Source organism: Bubalus kerabau, chromosome 14 (genome assembly GCF_029407905.1).
Source record: "Bubalus kerabau isolate K-KA32 ecotype Philippines breed swamp buffalo chromosome 14, PCC_UOA_SB_1v2, whole genome shotgun sequence".
NCBI classification, from domain to species: domain Eukaryota; kingdom Metazoa; phylum Chordata; class Mammalia; order Artiodactyla; family Bovidae; genus Bubalus; species Bubalus kerabau.
The window spans coordinates 13,686,851-13,700,510 of NC_073637.1; the positions used below are offsets into that span (position 1 = coordinate 13,686,851).

General features: G+C 39.6%; 1 long non-coding RNA gene across 1 annotated transcript in view; it reads left to right on the forward strand.

Moving 5' to 3' along the window:
* The window catches only part of LOC129626597 (uncharacterized), a 48,573-nt gene that overhangs the window by 34,147 nt on the left and 766 nt on the right, over positions 1–13,660 (forward strand). The gene's annotated exons all lie outside the window — the stretch shown is intronic.

Sequence of the window (13,660 nt, forward strand, 5' to 3'; positions counted from 1 at the left end):
AGGGTTGCAAAGAGTTGGACACAACTGAAATAACTTTGCACACAATGTATTTTTATGCATAAATCACAGGGGAGGTCATTACAAGAAAGTGAACAAAAGTGATGTAAATACCATGTGTTCATGGATTCACTTTATCCAGTTCTGCTTCTTATTAAGGAAAGGGGGCCAGACCTTTGTTGCCACACTCACCATTTAATGTGACTTTTAACTTTGAGGAAGGTCTGCCCTGGTGGCTCAAGATGGTAAAGGATTTGCCTGTAATGCAGGAGACCACGGTTTGATCCCTGGGTGGGGAAGATCCCCGGGGGAAGAGAATGGCAACCCACTCCAGTATTCTCACCTGAAGTATTACATGGACAGAGGAGCCTGGCAGGCTACAGTCTGTGGGGTCACAAAGAGTCAGACAAAACTAATCAACTAATACATTCACTTCACTTACTTAACTTTGAGTAAAGCAGCTTCCTAAGGCAATTCTCAGACTCAACTGTGAGTCACCAGTGATGGACACATTGGACAGATGGAGGAAGAAGCACCTCAGCCTCGAGAGGGAATCTGGTTGGTGAACCACAGTATCCACTATGGCTATCATATTACTTCACCTAATTAATCTACTTAAGGGTAGAAACAGCTAATCGTAATAATGTTTCAACCCTTGCTGAAATTATGTATTAAATCTGTTCTAGGACTGAAACTGACAATATATCACAAGATACTAAAGTTATTCCTCTGATACTTAGAGCAAAAGTCATGTATCTATCCTTCCTGCATCATCAAGGAGACAGTCTAGTGAGGGACAGAAGAGAACTAATAAGCCCCTATAACACACAGGAACATCAGACAAATGTAAGCCAATGGATCACTTTATTTTATATTGTAAGTAGACTCTGATGTAGGGATTCTATCAAGGTAGGAAATGTATAATTACATCAGGAGATTTCCAACACCCCTTGACTTTCATCACCTCTCAGCTCTCCTACTCTGAAAAGCTCCCCTCTAGCTACATTGCAAAGTATTTTCATGCCTTATCTAATTTAATCCCCATAACAAACTTATGAGTTCAGTATTCCCATTCTCATTTTACAGATTAGAAAATTAACGCTCAGACAGCTTAAGTCTCTTATCCCAATATACCAGATAACAGAACTGGGACTTTTACACAGATATGTCTGGCCCCAAAGCCATACAAAACCTTTACTTTCTAGTAAACTGCTCCTGGAAGCTTCAAATTAAAATGTACCTCTAAGGAGAAAAACAATCATGAATTCACTATTGAGGAAAAGAATTTTCTAGAAATTTCTTAGACTGGAAAGAACTAATTATAAAGACAATTTGTCTAAAATCTAAGCACTTTGGAAGTGCTATCATTGTTCTCCAGAGAGCCATTTAGTGCCAGAAGAAATTCCAGGTGTTTCACTTTACTAAAATAGTAGATTGCTAGTAAATAAACACATACATATGTACATACACATGCACACACACATACCCCCAAGATGAATTCGATCTTCAGACAATTCACTGAAGAATAACAGTAATAAAATCCTAAAACTCAATGGAATTAAAAATAACACTTTATTTCTTGAATTCTAGTAAAGTCCTTAAACTGGCCAGAAGGCATCAAAATTAGGCATAAATGGGGGTGATGACTTCTCATTCATGAAATGTCTACTACTAAGGAAAAATCTGGGATTATAGGGGAAATTATATAAATGCTGTCAACAATTATTGGTCAGCGATACACAGAATTCAAGATGCACATTGGAGGGCAAGAGTAGGGAAAATGTCTTTGGCTTATAGTCACAGTATCCTCTAGCGAAACTGAAGCTGATATGTGGAACTATTGGGGTTTTGCTTGTAAACTGAGGAGGGAATGTTTAGATTACCCGACCACATTTGGTCTCTCTTTCTATATGGAAATCCAGTTTATGTGGATGAGAACTCTTGGTGCATTTAATTGGTAGAATATTACCTTGTCAGGGAAGTTGATGGTTAGGTATAAAGGAAATAATACAATCTTTGAAGTCTGATCTTTGGGATGTTATTTAGCTTTTCTTAGTTTGAGCTTCTCTGTCAGTGAAGGGGGATGAGGAGTGGAGGTCATTTACTTCACTGTAATGCAGGGAGAAATAAGTGAAATTACGCATGAGTCACAGCAAATGCTCTATTTTGCTCTTCTTTCCCTTTTCCATGATGAAATTGTGCTTAGGATTTGTTAAAATAGTAACAGATCATATGTGAATGAATTTATTATATATGTTAGGTAGGAAAAAGCAGTAAGTGAATATTCAAACAATACATTTAATCTTTCAGAGTCATGTTTTAAAATAACTTTCTTCAGAATATTGAGAAAAAAATAATAGTTAAATCTGTATCATTTTTACAAGTTGTGGTTAACAGAGGAATTAAATTTCATTGGTGAAGATAAAAAATGTATACAAAGTGACTAGCGCAGAGCCAGAGGTGAAAGAGGTGCTCAGTAAATAGTAAGTTTTATTATATGTATAAATATGCTCAATTTTCTCTAAATTAATGGCCTCTGTGTGTTTGAAATACCCAGGATACTCATTCCTAGCTACTTCTTTTTGGACCCAAACCACTCCTAGCTCCTGGATTCCTGGAACTTTTGGTTCCCCATCTTTATTACTACTTCCTCTCTATGCCTCTTTGATCCATAATTTAGTTTTATTATTATTAGCTGGACATTGAACTCAGTCATCCCTTCTGAGCATAATTCCTGGCTTCTGCCGTCATCTCACAACCAATATGTGTTCATACAAGACAACACACACCAGGATATTGTATTATTTCAAGGTCATACCTGACCTGGTCAACCCTCAGCTAGTCACTCACTCAGCTCACAAGATATATTTGACCTCAGAGGTTTCTTTGAAGAGAGCAGCATATCTTACTATAATACAAATAGAGGAGTGATGATCTGCCAAGCACTCCTTGGTGCTTGGCAGAGTGTGAGTATTTTATCAATGTGGTAGATTGTATTATTTCTCCCAGTTCTTATCCCCTCCCTATGGTAAAAAAATACATCCATCAATACATCCACAATACATGTGATTTTGTAGCACTTCCCACCAGAGCTGGTAAGAATGTATTTGCCCATTCCATTGATGCTGGGCTTGGACCACAGACCTGCTTTGGCTGGTAAGAAGTTGGCAATTATGTATGATGTGGGAAGATGCTTTAAATGAATACCGTGATTAGGCCAGACATCTTGTCCTTCTGCCTCCACAACTGAATGAACACCCTGGGAGCTGCTGGCTAAAAAGAATGAGGAGGCAACATAACTCACAGCTTGTTTCATAGTCAAGGCTTTACAACGTGAACAAAATGGCCTAAGACAGTCTTCTGCACCGTTTCAGAAAGTCCTTTCCTTATCCAAATGCTTTCTGTTTTTAGATATAAAACAAGTACTCCATTTAGAAACAGTAAATTTTAAAAAAGAAAAATGACATTTAATTACAGATCACTTCTGAATATTTACAATGTACTTGACATGCATTATTTGAATCTTTACAGCCAATCTTTTGCTAATACTATAATTATCTCCATTTTTAACAGATAACCTTAGTCCTAGACGGATTTATTAATCTGTCTAAGGTCACAAAAGTGATGGACCTATATTTGAAAACAAGATGACTTTAGAACTACTGAAGCACTGTACTTAAGATTTCATTGCCATTACCTGTGAAAGAGGGAAAAGTGTAGGTGGTGTAACAAAATCTGAGTCCAAAGGGAATATATGCAACCAGCTAGGCTAAGTGTATCATTGTCATCAAGAAAGCTGCAAGTAGGAGATCAAAGTGATAGACATGGTATCTCCAAATAATGAACCAATCCCCCGGTAAAAGAGTCAACTGTAAATACCAACAAACTCCAGAAGCTGTGACAACCAGTTTATGCCAATGTTAATTACATAAGAATTTTTGTGCTTGCTTTCTTTCTCTCCAAGCCTCTCTCCAGTCCTAGAGAATCAGAATCCCAGATTCACAAAAAGCAACCTACAAAAATAGAGATCAAATTAACCAGGTGGCCTCCAGAAAGCTAGACTGCAGCAGGCCTGCAGGGATGAGAAAGGGGAAAGCTATAACTTTGATTGATAATTTACATCTTTCAGTATTCAGTGGATAGAACAATTAGTGATGGAGAAGTCTTTTATTACCAAAATAAATTTTACTCAGGTGCAGGGTAAGCACTACAGTTTTTGATTTTGTATCATAAGATCTGAATATTAAACTTAATGGCCACTATCAGTTTCTTCCTTTTTTTTTCTTTTTGGCCATGCTGCACAGCTTGTGGGATCTTAGTTCTCTGACTAGGGATCAAACCCAGGCCACAGTAGTAAAAGCTCTGAGTCCTAACCACTGGACCGCCAGGGAATTCCCCAGACTGTAAGTTTACTGAAGGAAGTGACTCTATGTTCTATCTGTCACATTCCTTTTCTTGTCAGGCCTCTTCACTCCCACATGACAATCTGCAAAAAGCGATTCCCTTGCTGGTCAGTTGCATTCAATCCTCAGAATAGGGACTTCCCCGGTGGTCCATAGCTAAGACCCCATGCTTCCAAAGCAGGGGTGCCGGGGTTCGATCCCTGGTCACAGGCTACAAAGAAGAACAAAGATTCCACATGCTGAAACTAAGACCTAGTGCAGCCAAATGAATATTTATTTATTTTTTTTTAAAATTCTCCGTTCAGACTGGATCAGAGAAGCCAATCTATCAAATATACCTAGCCATATTTAAATAAAAATTACTTCTTCTTGAACTATATTGATTATTGATTATATACAGCAAACCTAGGTGATAGGAACAAATGAAATAAGATACAGTCCTTGTCCTCAAGATGTGCACATTCTTCTGGGAGAGAAATTTTAGTAGAAATTACAAGCCAGTATATTATACATCATCAAAGATATGGTCAAGATACTGAGAGAGTAGATTAAAAATTAACACTGCAAAGCGGCTCAGTGAATGTTTACAGAAGAGATTTTTTTGAGCCAAGTTTTCCAGGTATGAATGGTTGTACCAGGTGGACAAGAGGAGCTTTTCAAAACAGAGAGGACAACATTTTCAAAGTATCAGATCAGATCAGATCAGATCAGTCACTCAGTCGTGTTCGACTCTTTGCGATCCCATGAATCGCAGCACGCCAGGCCTCCCTGTCCATCACCAACTCCCGGAGTTCACTCAGACTCACGTCCATCAAGTCAGTGATGCCATCCAGCCATCTCATCCTCTGTCGTCCCCTTCTCCTCCTGCCCCCAATCCCTCCCAGCATCAGAGTCTTTTCCAATGAGTCAACTCTTCGCATGAGGTGGCCAAAGTACTGGAGTTTCAGCTTCAGCATCATTCCTTCTAAAGAAATCCCAGGGCTGACCTCCTTCAGAATGGACTGGTTGGATCTCCTTGCAGTTCCAGGGACTCTCAAGAGTCTTCTGCAACACCACAGTTCAAAAGCATCAAGTCTTTGGCTCTCAGCCTTCTTCACAGTCCAACTCTCACATCCGTACATGACCAAAGGAAAACCATAGCCTTGACTAGACAAAACTTTGTTGGCAAAGTAATGTCTCTGCTTTTGAATATGCTATCTAGGTTGGTCATAACTTTTCCTTCAAGGAGTAAGCGTCTTTTAATTTCATGGCTGCAGTCACCATCTGTAGTGATTTTGGAGCCCAGAAAAATAAAGTCTGACACTGTTTCCACTGTTTCCCCATCTATTTCCTGAAGTGGTGGGACCAGATGCCATGATCTTCGTTTTCTGAAGTATAGATTTGTTAAAAATAATACAGGTGAAAATGTGATATATTTAAGGAATCACAAGCTTATGGCTGGATCATAGCATGTGTAAGAAAAGCAAAAACCATAGAGCTAGAAGGAAGGTGGATCCTCATTATGATAGCCACATATTGGCTGGAAAAAGACTACTTAATTGTTGATTTTCCTGTGTCAAGGAAGGCTGTTCACCACTCCCTCCAAGTACTGGAGAAAATCCAGAAAGGCACTATTTCCATCTCTCATCCATTTTAATCCATTATCAGGGGGAGAGGTTATTGCATCAGAATTGGACAGGAAAGTTGGGTTTGATCCTGTAATCATGAGGGTCTTGACTCATATTCCTTTGCCACATGTTATTGGATTCTTTAAAAACCATGTTTAGAAACAGAACAAGCAATTCGCTTTTCATCAGTCCAGATTTAGCAGTGGTGAAGTTGATGCTGTATTTGATTTGTAGCTGGGTCCTCAGGTCCATTTGTTAAATCAGTTGGAATCAGTAAGAGTGGAGAAACTGTTGGCAATACGTATCCTTTATCCCTTCACTTCTGTAATGCCGATAGATCTGAACTATGATTGTGAGCAAGATGGAGACTTGGAAAATGTTTTTAAAGGTGCCTAATCTGGTGAGATTTGCCAAGTCCACATGAGTAATGAGATAGCTTGTGAAGAATTACTATTTGAGTATATACTTTGAATGATCCAGACTTTTGTAGGTGGAGATGAAGTGACATTCCTGACAGAGAGGACCAATAAGGAAAGTGGAAATGATAGGTGTTTTCAAGTAATGTGATGAGAAATAATGTTGCATTGCTGGAGAATGAGTGTAATGAGGAACTGGAAAATAAAGCTTTGAAAAGTAGATCTGTCTGGGGAAAGGAAAGCATAGAAAGCTCAGGGTTCATGTATTTGGGGTCCGTAATAGGAAATCATTAGAAATAATAACTTAATAAGATTTGTCAGTATTTGAATAGCCCACCATATCAAATATCATGCTGAGATGTGTTTGAGTATTTGCAGGTTTTTTGTTTGTATTGCTAATGTTAAAATGAACAAGGTAAGGCTGATATTCACTGAAATTTGAACTTAGGCAAACCAAAATATATTTGTATGTGTACCTGTGTATGCATTTGTGTGTGTGTGTTTGACTATGCAATCAAAAATAGCAAGATATTTATACACATTCATTGTTTAAGCATAGACATTCCTGCTAAAATCTTTTATTTAAAAAAGTTATTTTCACTCTTATTTGTTCTTTAAATAAAAGACAAATTTTACCAGACTTTGGGATTCTCCAAATTTGAGCTATTTTTTTTTTCAAATGCCTTGGGTTTGGCAGGTCTCAAAGCCAAAGTTTGCCAAGTCCTTTTCCCCTTAATTTTTAAACCCACATGTATTCTAAGGGAAAGTTAACGCATATGTTTTTTATTCGTTTACACTTAACTCATCAAAAGTTTTAAGAGCGTTTGAAGCCCAATAAACCTTCAGAGTCTTTAATATTAAAACCTAGAAATTGCAATTAAATCTTGGAAACTCAAGATTGGCATTTATTCAGAAATTAGGACTCTACATCATGAGACTTGAGAATTACTGTCAAGTGGCCACCAAGTTAACTTCTTGGCAATAAGGACTGAACTTACACAGGCAGAAATCAAGCTGTGCTCTACTGCTGAGATTCTGATATCTGAGTGATTCTCCACAAGTGGCAATTCCCCCTTCACTGTCAGTATTGGAAGAAATGCATCTACGTATTTGTTTGTTTGATTTTTGATTAAAGAAGGTGTGAATTTGGGGGTGTAACTTTCCTTTTCGGGTTAAGGAAAAAGTCAAATTTCTTACAATTTTCATGACTGTGAATTGAGGACACTGTGCTAGATTAATGGTTCTCAATTTAGTACTTCTTGACTTAAAGTGTTCTTTGTAGTTAGTAAGGTGGAGGATCCAAAAGCTATATTTCAATATTTTATAGGACATAGGGAAAGTAACGGGATCATTGTTTACTGTTTTAAAAATATTGATGTCATCATGCATGTTTTGAATAATGTAAAAGGAAAAATAATCTTTAGTTTTACTAAATGGAGGTTGGTCATTACAGTTTTTTTTTTTTTTTTAATGGAACAATTCTGTATTGTGAGGTAAATAAAACTGTTCAATAGTGGTAACCACAAGATGCAAACCATTGGGATTTTTTAGGTCCTTTTCAGTTTTAAGGCTCATAACGTCCATATTCTAATATTCAGAATCCATTTAAATAGAAGGTTTAATATAACACACATTTCTTGACGACTATAATTGAGGATTAATACAACATATCTTCCTGAAGTTCATTCTATGGAAAACATAGAAAGTCAATTATATTAAAAAGTCCTTTATTCATCCACTATCAATTGATTTGGTAAGTTAATTGATGCTTTCTATCCTTTCTATAAAAGGCAATGGCACCCCACTCCAGTACCCTTGCCTGGAGAATCCCATGGACAGAGGAGCCTGGTAGGCTGTGGTCCATGAGGTCGCAAAGAGTCAGACACAACTGAGAGACTTCACTTTGACTTTTCACTTTCATGCATTGGAGAAGGAAATGGCAACCCACTCTAGTATTCTTGCCTGGAGAATCCCAGGGATGGGGGAGCCTGGTGGGCTGCCGTCTGTGGGGTCACACAGAGTCGGACATGACTGAAGCGACTTAGCAGCAGCAGCATCCTTTCTATAAATTGTTGACTGATATCGTTGGCATTTCCGCATTCATAGCTATAAACTACTCTTGAAATTGAGCAGGATGTTATAGAGGCTCCTGGGCTTGGGAAGCCTTTCTAGTCAGCCTTCGTGACTTTCCCTGAGTTCCAAAGGGCAGATTTCAATTGTTAATCCAGGAAGAGGAGGGATGCAGATTCTAGGGATGAACAGTCAAGAAACAATAGTACAGCCTTGGTGCAGAGTCCTGGTTTGACCTCAAGGGACACCTGTAACAATACCTTTAAATCCTTTTATAGAATTAAAACTCAACAAACGGAAGATGTCAGTATTCTCCCTATCAGAAAAGACCACCTGAGGCGAGACTAGAGGAACCAGAGAAGCTCCTCAAGATTACCTGAGACCATGTGGCGCTAGTGGTAAAGAAGTCGCCAGCCAATCCAGGAGACACAGGAGACGTGGGTTCAGTTCCTAGGTTGGGAAGACCCCTCGGAGGATTTCCTCCAGATTCTTGCCTGGAAAAATTTCATAGACAGAGGAGCCTGCCAGGCCACTGTCCGTGGGATCACAAGGAGTCAGACATGACTGAGCACCCACACAACACAACATATTAAAAGAATGCAGGCTCTTCACACACCCTAAGCTTATTGGCAACCACATCCTTGAACTGATTGCTGTGAAACCCTTCATCAAATCCTCCTGGGTTGCAACACATAGTTTGTGAGGGCAGGAGTCTGCTGGGGTCCCCTTTGCCTGGCAAAGCAGTAAAGCTATTCTTTTCTACTTTACCCAAAACTCTGTCTCTGATATTAGATTTGGCACCAGTGTACAGAGGCTGAGATTTAGCCACTGTTCTCTTCTGCAGCTACCATGTCCCCTCCGCCCCCTGCCCTCCCCACCCCCCACTTGCTACATAACACCTGGGAAAATTGGAAAAAAGTTGATAAACTAGCTTCTTTAGGGAGAAGGCAATGGCATCCCACTCCAGTACTCTTGCCTGGAGAATCCCATGGATGGAGGAGCCTGGTAGGCTGCAGTCCATGGGGTCACTAAGAGACACGACTAAGGGACTTCACTTCCACTTTCACTTTACTGCATCGGAGAAGGAAATGGCAACCCACTCCAGTGTTCTTGTCTGGAGAATCCCAGGGATGGGGGAGCCTGGTGGGCTGCCGTCTATGGGGTCATACAGAGTCGGACACGACTGAAGTGACTTAGCATAGCATAGCATAGGGGGAAAGACAAAAACATTTCCTAAATTGATCATAAAACATTTCTCTGCTGAAAGAAAGTTAAGCTATCCCCAAGAGAGGAGAGATGTGCCCTCATTCAGACGTCCCCCACTCCATGCTCCCCCATGTCAATTACTAGTAATGTTGGCAGGATCAGATTGCCCCACACCATACCAGAAAGGCATGGCTCATTTTTGGCTCAAGGCATATCCTCAATAAATGTGAAAATTGACCTGGCGGAGGAGCTGATGTCCTGGGGGGTCTATAGGGAAAGTCACCTTTTCCCTGGCCCCAGCAGAAAGAGACAGGGATTGTGGAAGGAGCTGGTACGAGAATGAAAGGCAGCTCAGTGGGTGGGCAGGATGGAAGAACTAAGACCTCAGTCATTTTAGAAGAACATCTTTTGCTGAATTGAGAACAGCCTTTGTGGGTGCTGGTTCTAACTTCTTGCTTGGCACAATTTGTCCCCAGTGATATGGATGCCAAACTTGAAGCTTGTTGTTATTATAGGAAATTGAGGGTTGGCTTTTATTGCATTGCTAGTTTCCAAGAAATAAATCCTTTTTCGGCAACTAAAGAAGAGTGCTTGAACCAGAGTCTGGTTTAGGGATATTTGGAGGGCACCCTGCCTGTTGGTTTATATTTTCGTGCCTGTATTCTTACTGTCTACTCCTGTCCTTCTACATCATCACTGTACAGACTTACAATCTCGGTACACACATCCAGGACAAACTCAGTCTCTCTCTCTTTCATACCAAAGGTTCTAAATGTACATTTCAGATCAACAAATACCCAGAGACAGATGTGCCCAATTTGACACACCTGCCCAGTCCCAAAGGTTGTAACAGTTGTGATATGAGGCATCATGCTTTTTCTTTGAAATCTGGGAGACTCCTTGAACAGCCAAAGTCATCATTTCCTCAGCCTGTTTCCCTAGGGTGGCATGCCACTCTGGGCAGCACAGAGTCTAGAGTATGAAAGCTGGACTCATTCTTGGCTCCAGACCAACTCTCATCCTTATACTGACCTGTCAAAATGGGACCTGGGACAACAATCCCTCAATCAACTGTCCACAGATTTCCTCCAACCTCCTGACTTATCTTGGATCCCACCTTCTTCAGGATGCACAAACCAAAAGAATCCTTTTCTGCCTGAGTCAAATTGGGCATAAAGGCAGAGCAGGTGGTACTCGTGAGTTAAGTAGTAACAGAACACAGGGTACAACTTGTTTTCAAAAATAAATGGCTCTTCTTGCAAGATACAATCCAAGAGGACTGACAGAAATCAAAGTCAAATTCAAGGAAACTGTTTGATTAACAGTCAGCAAGATTACCATTCCCTTCAAACTAGATTGTAAAGAATTTAGAGCCTCTACCTTCCTATTTCTCCTGGTACTAAAACTGATATGTCTCATAGAAGAAAGCAAATAAGTAAGAATCAATCCCCACTTGTCAATATCACATTACTTTTCATACTTCTCATAGGTGATCTCACAAAATCCTCTCAATCAAAGATCAAAGAAGTCAGAGAATTCATATTCATTTTTCTGTTGAGAAGAGTAAGGGAACACAATTCATTGATTTTCCCAAGGTCAAAGAAATAGTAAGTGCTATAGACAAGCCTCAATCCTATCATTTATTCATGTATTCATTCATGTACTTTATTTAAATACTTAAATAAATATGCTTTGTTTATTATGCTTTATGCCTATAAAACTCTATAATGAATATCATCAGAACCCCTGCCTTCACTGAGCTTACACTTTAGGAAGGGGAGACAGGCAATTAAACTATGACAATAAAGAATGATGAAAGGAGAACTGACTATGGAGGTGACACAAGGACATTAGCATCTTGTTATCGAGTCTGGGGTGGAAGAGGATGACATGGGAAAAGAAATGAGTTCTTGGAGATTGCAATGCCTAAACTGAGGTCAGAAAAGTCAGGAGGAATCATTGTGGCAGAAATTGGGAGGTGAGGAGTACAAACAGAAGAGGGGGACTCGTATTCCATCCAGAGGACAGTAGATATATGAAGACCCGAATTAAGTTGAATTATGACAGGTTGAAGGGCAAGCTTGTAGTGTGGGATGGATGGAGATAAGCATGGGGAAGGATGAGTGGTTGGGGATGTGGCACAAGAAGAAAGCTGCTGCTGCTGCTGCTAAGATGCTTCAGTTGTGTCCAACTCTGTGCGACCCCATAGACGGCAGCCCACCAGGCTCCCCCATCCCTGGGATTCTCTAGGCAAGAACACTGGAGTGGGTTGCCATTTCCTTCTCCAATGCATTAAAGTGAAAAGTCAAAGTGAGGTCGCTCAGTTGTGTCCGACCCCATGGACTGCAGCCTACCAGGCTCCTCTATCCATGGGATTTTCCAGGCAAGAGTACTGGAGTGGGATGCCATTGCCTTCTCCAAGAAGAAAGCTAGGCCTGCAAATATGGAACCTCATTTTCACCTTCAGTAAAGGAGCTTGAATTGTGCCTTAAGGATAATGGGGACCACTGAAGGTGGAGTGCAACAGCTTGGAAAATGGCTTGCTGAGGATTAAAATTAAAGGCTTCAAGTTCAGTTAGAACCTGTTGAAGTAGTCCAAGACTTGGAATTAGATAATGGGGATTTGAGAGAATTGGATAGATTCCAATGACCTCAAGAAGTTAGATCTGACAGGATTTGTGGAATGAGTGAATTAACTGATCTGGAGTAAAGAGATGGGGTCAGGATGACTCAGATATTTGTCAGGCTGTGTGGATGATGAGGTGGTTGCCCTACCGTTAACTCTACGTGCTCAGTGTCTGTGTGATATCATGGTCTCTCTGATTACTTATGACTCCCAAACCCAACCTGGAAGGGTTTCCATTCCGTCTGAAGAGTCCTGTGAATGACATGCAGGAAGGACATCAGTCCAGTCACTCATAAACTGCTTGTGAATTGGATTTAAGGACAGAAAATACCAAAGAAACTTATTTTCCCTGGAATAGGCTTTTGGTGTATATTGAGGAGATTTTGGCTTCTATATAAAGCTATTAATGCCCCTTTCCTTGTTGGTGTAGTAAGACCCCAGTCAACTACCAAACCCAGGAAACTGAAAGGTCACTCTGAATCCCTGACCTTGGCTAAAGATAGATTTTTAATTAAAAAACAATTTTTTTTTATATTGGAGCATAGTGATTAACAATGTTGTGTTGGTTTCAGGTATATAGCAAAGTGATTCATTTACATATATACTTATTCTTTTTCAAATTCTTTTTCCATTTAGGTTATTACAGAATATTGAACAGTGTTCCCTGTGCTATACAGTACATCCTTGTGGGTTATCTATTTTGAATAGAGTAGTGTGAACATGTCAGTCCCAAACTCCAAATCTATCCCTCCATACCACTTTTCCCCCCTGGCAACCATAAATTTCTTCTCTAGAGCCTTTAAAATATCAAAGCAAAGGAGGATTCTAAAATTCATCAGGTCCTATTCATTCACGTAAACAAGAGGAAGACCTAAAGAGATAAAGTGAATTTCTCAGCGTCTCGTGTAAATCAATGAAAATTTAAAAAAATTTCACTAAAATTTAATTTTTAAAATTCTAGACCAGTGTTGTTCTTAAATTAACATCAAAGGATATTTATTATGTCTACTCTGCACTAAGTATTATATTCAGTGGTTAGGACATACTCTCTCTAAAAGGTAGGGATTGTGTTTTCAATCCAAACAAGGCTTCAAAACCTTAGAAATTTGACAGCACAAAACTGCCCTAGCCTTTGGTTGAATTTATATAACTCCAAATTCCATTTTCTTTCCAATATATCTTGCTACTTCTCAGTCTTTGTAATTTAAAGAAAAATCGCTAATGAAAATTTTGCAGATTAGAGTTCATTCAGGGTACCAGGTTTATAAGATGCCAAAGAGAATCATTAACTCTTTCCTCTCAACAGTCTTACATGGAAACTTGACCACCCCTCAG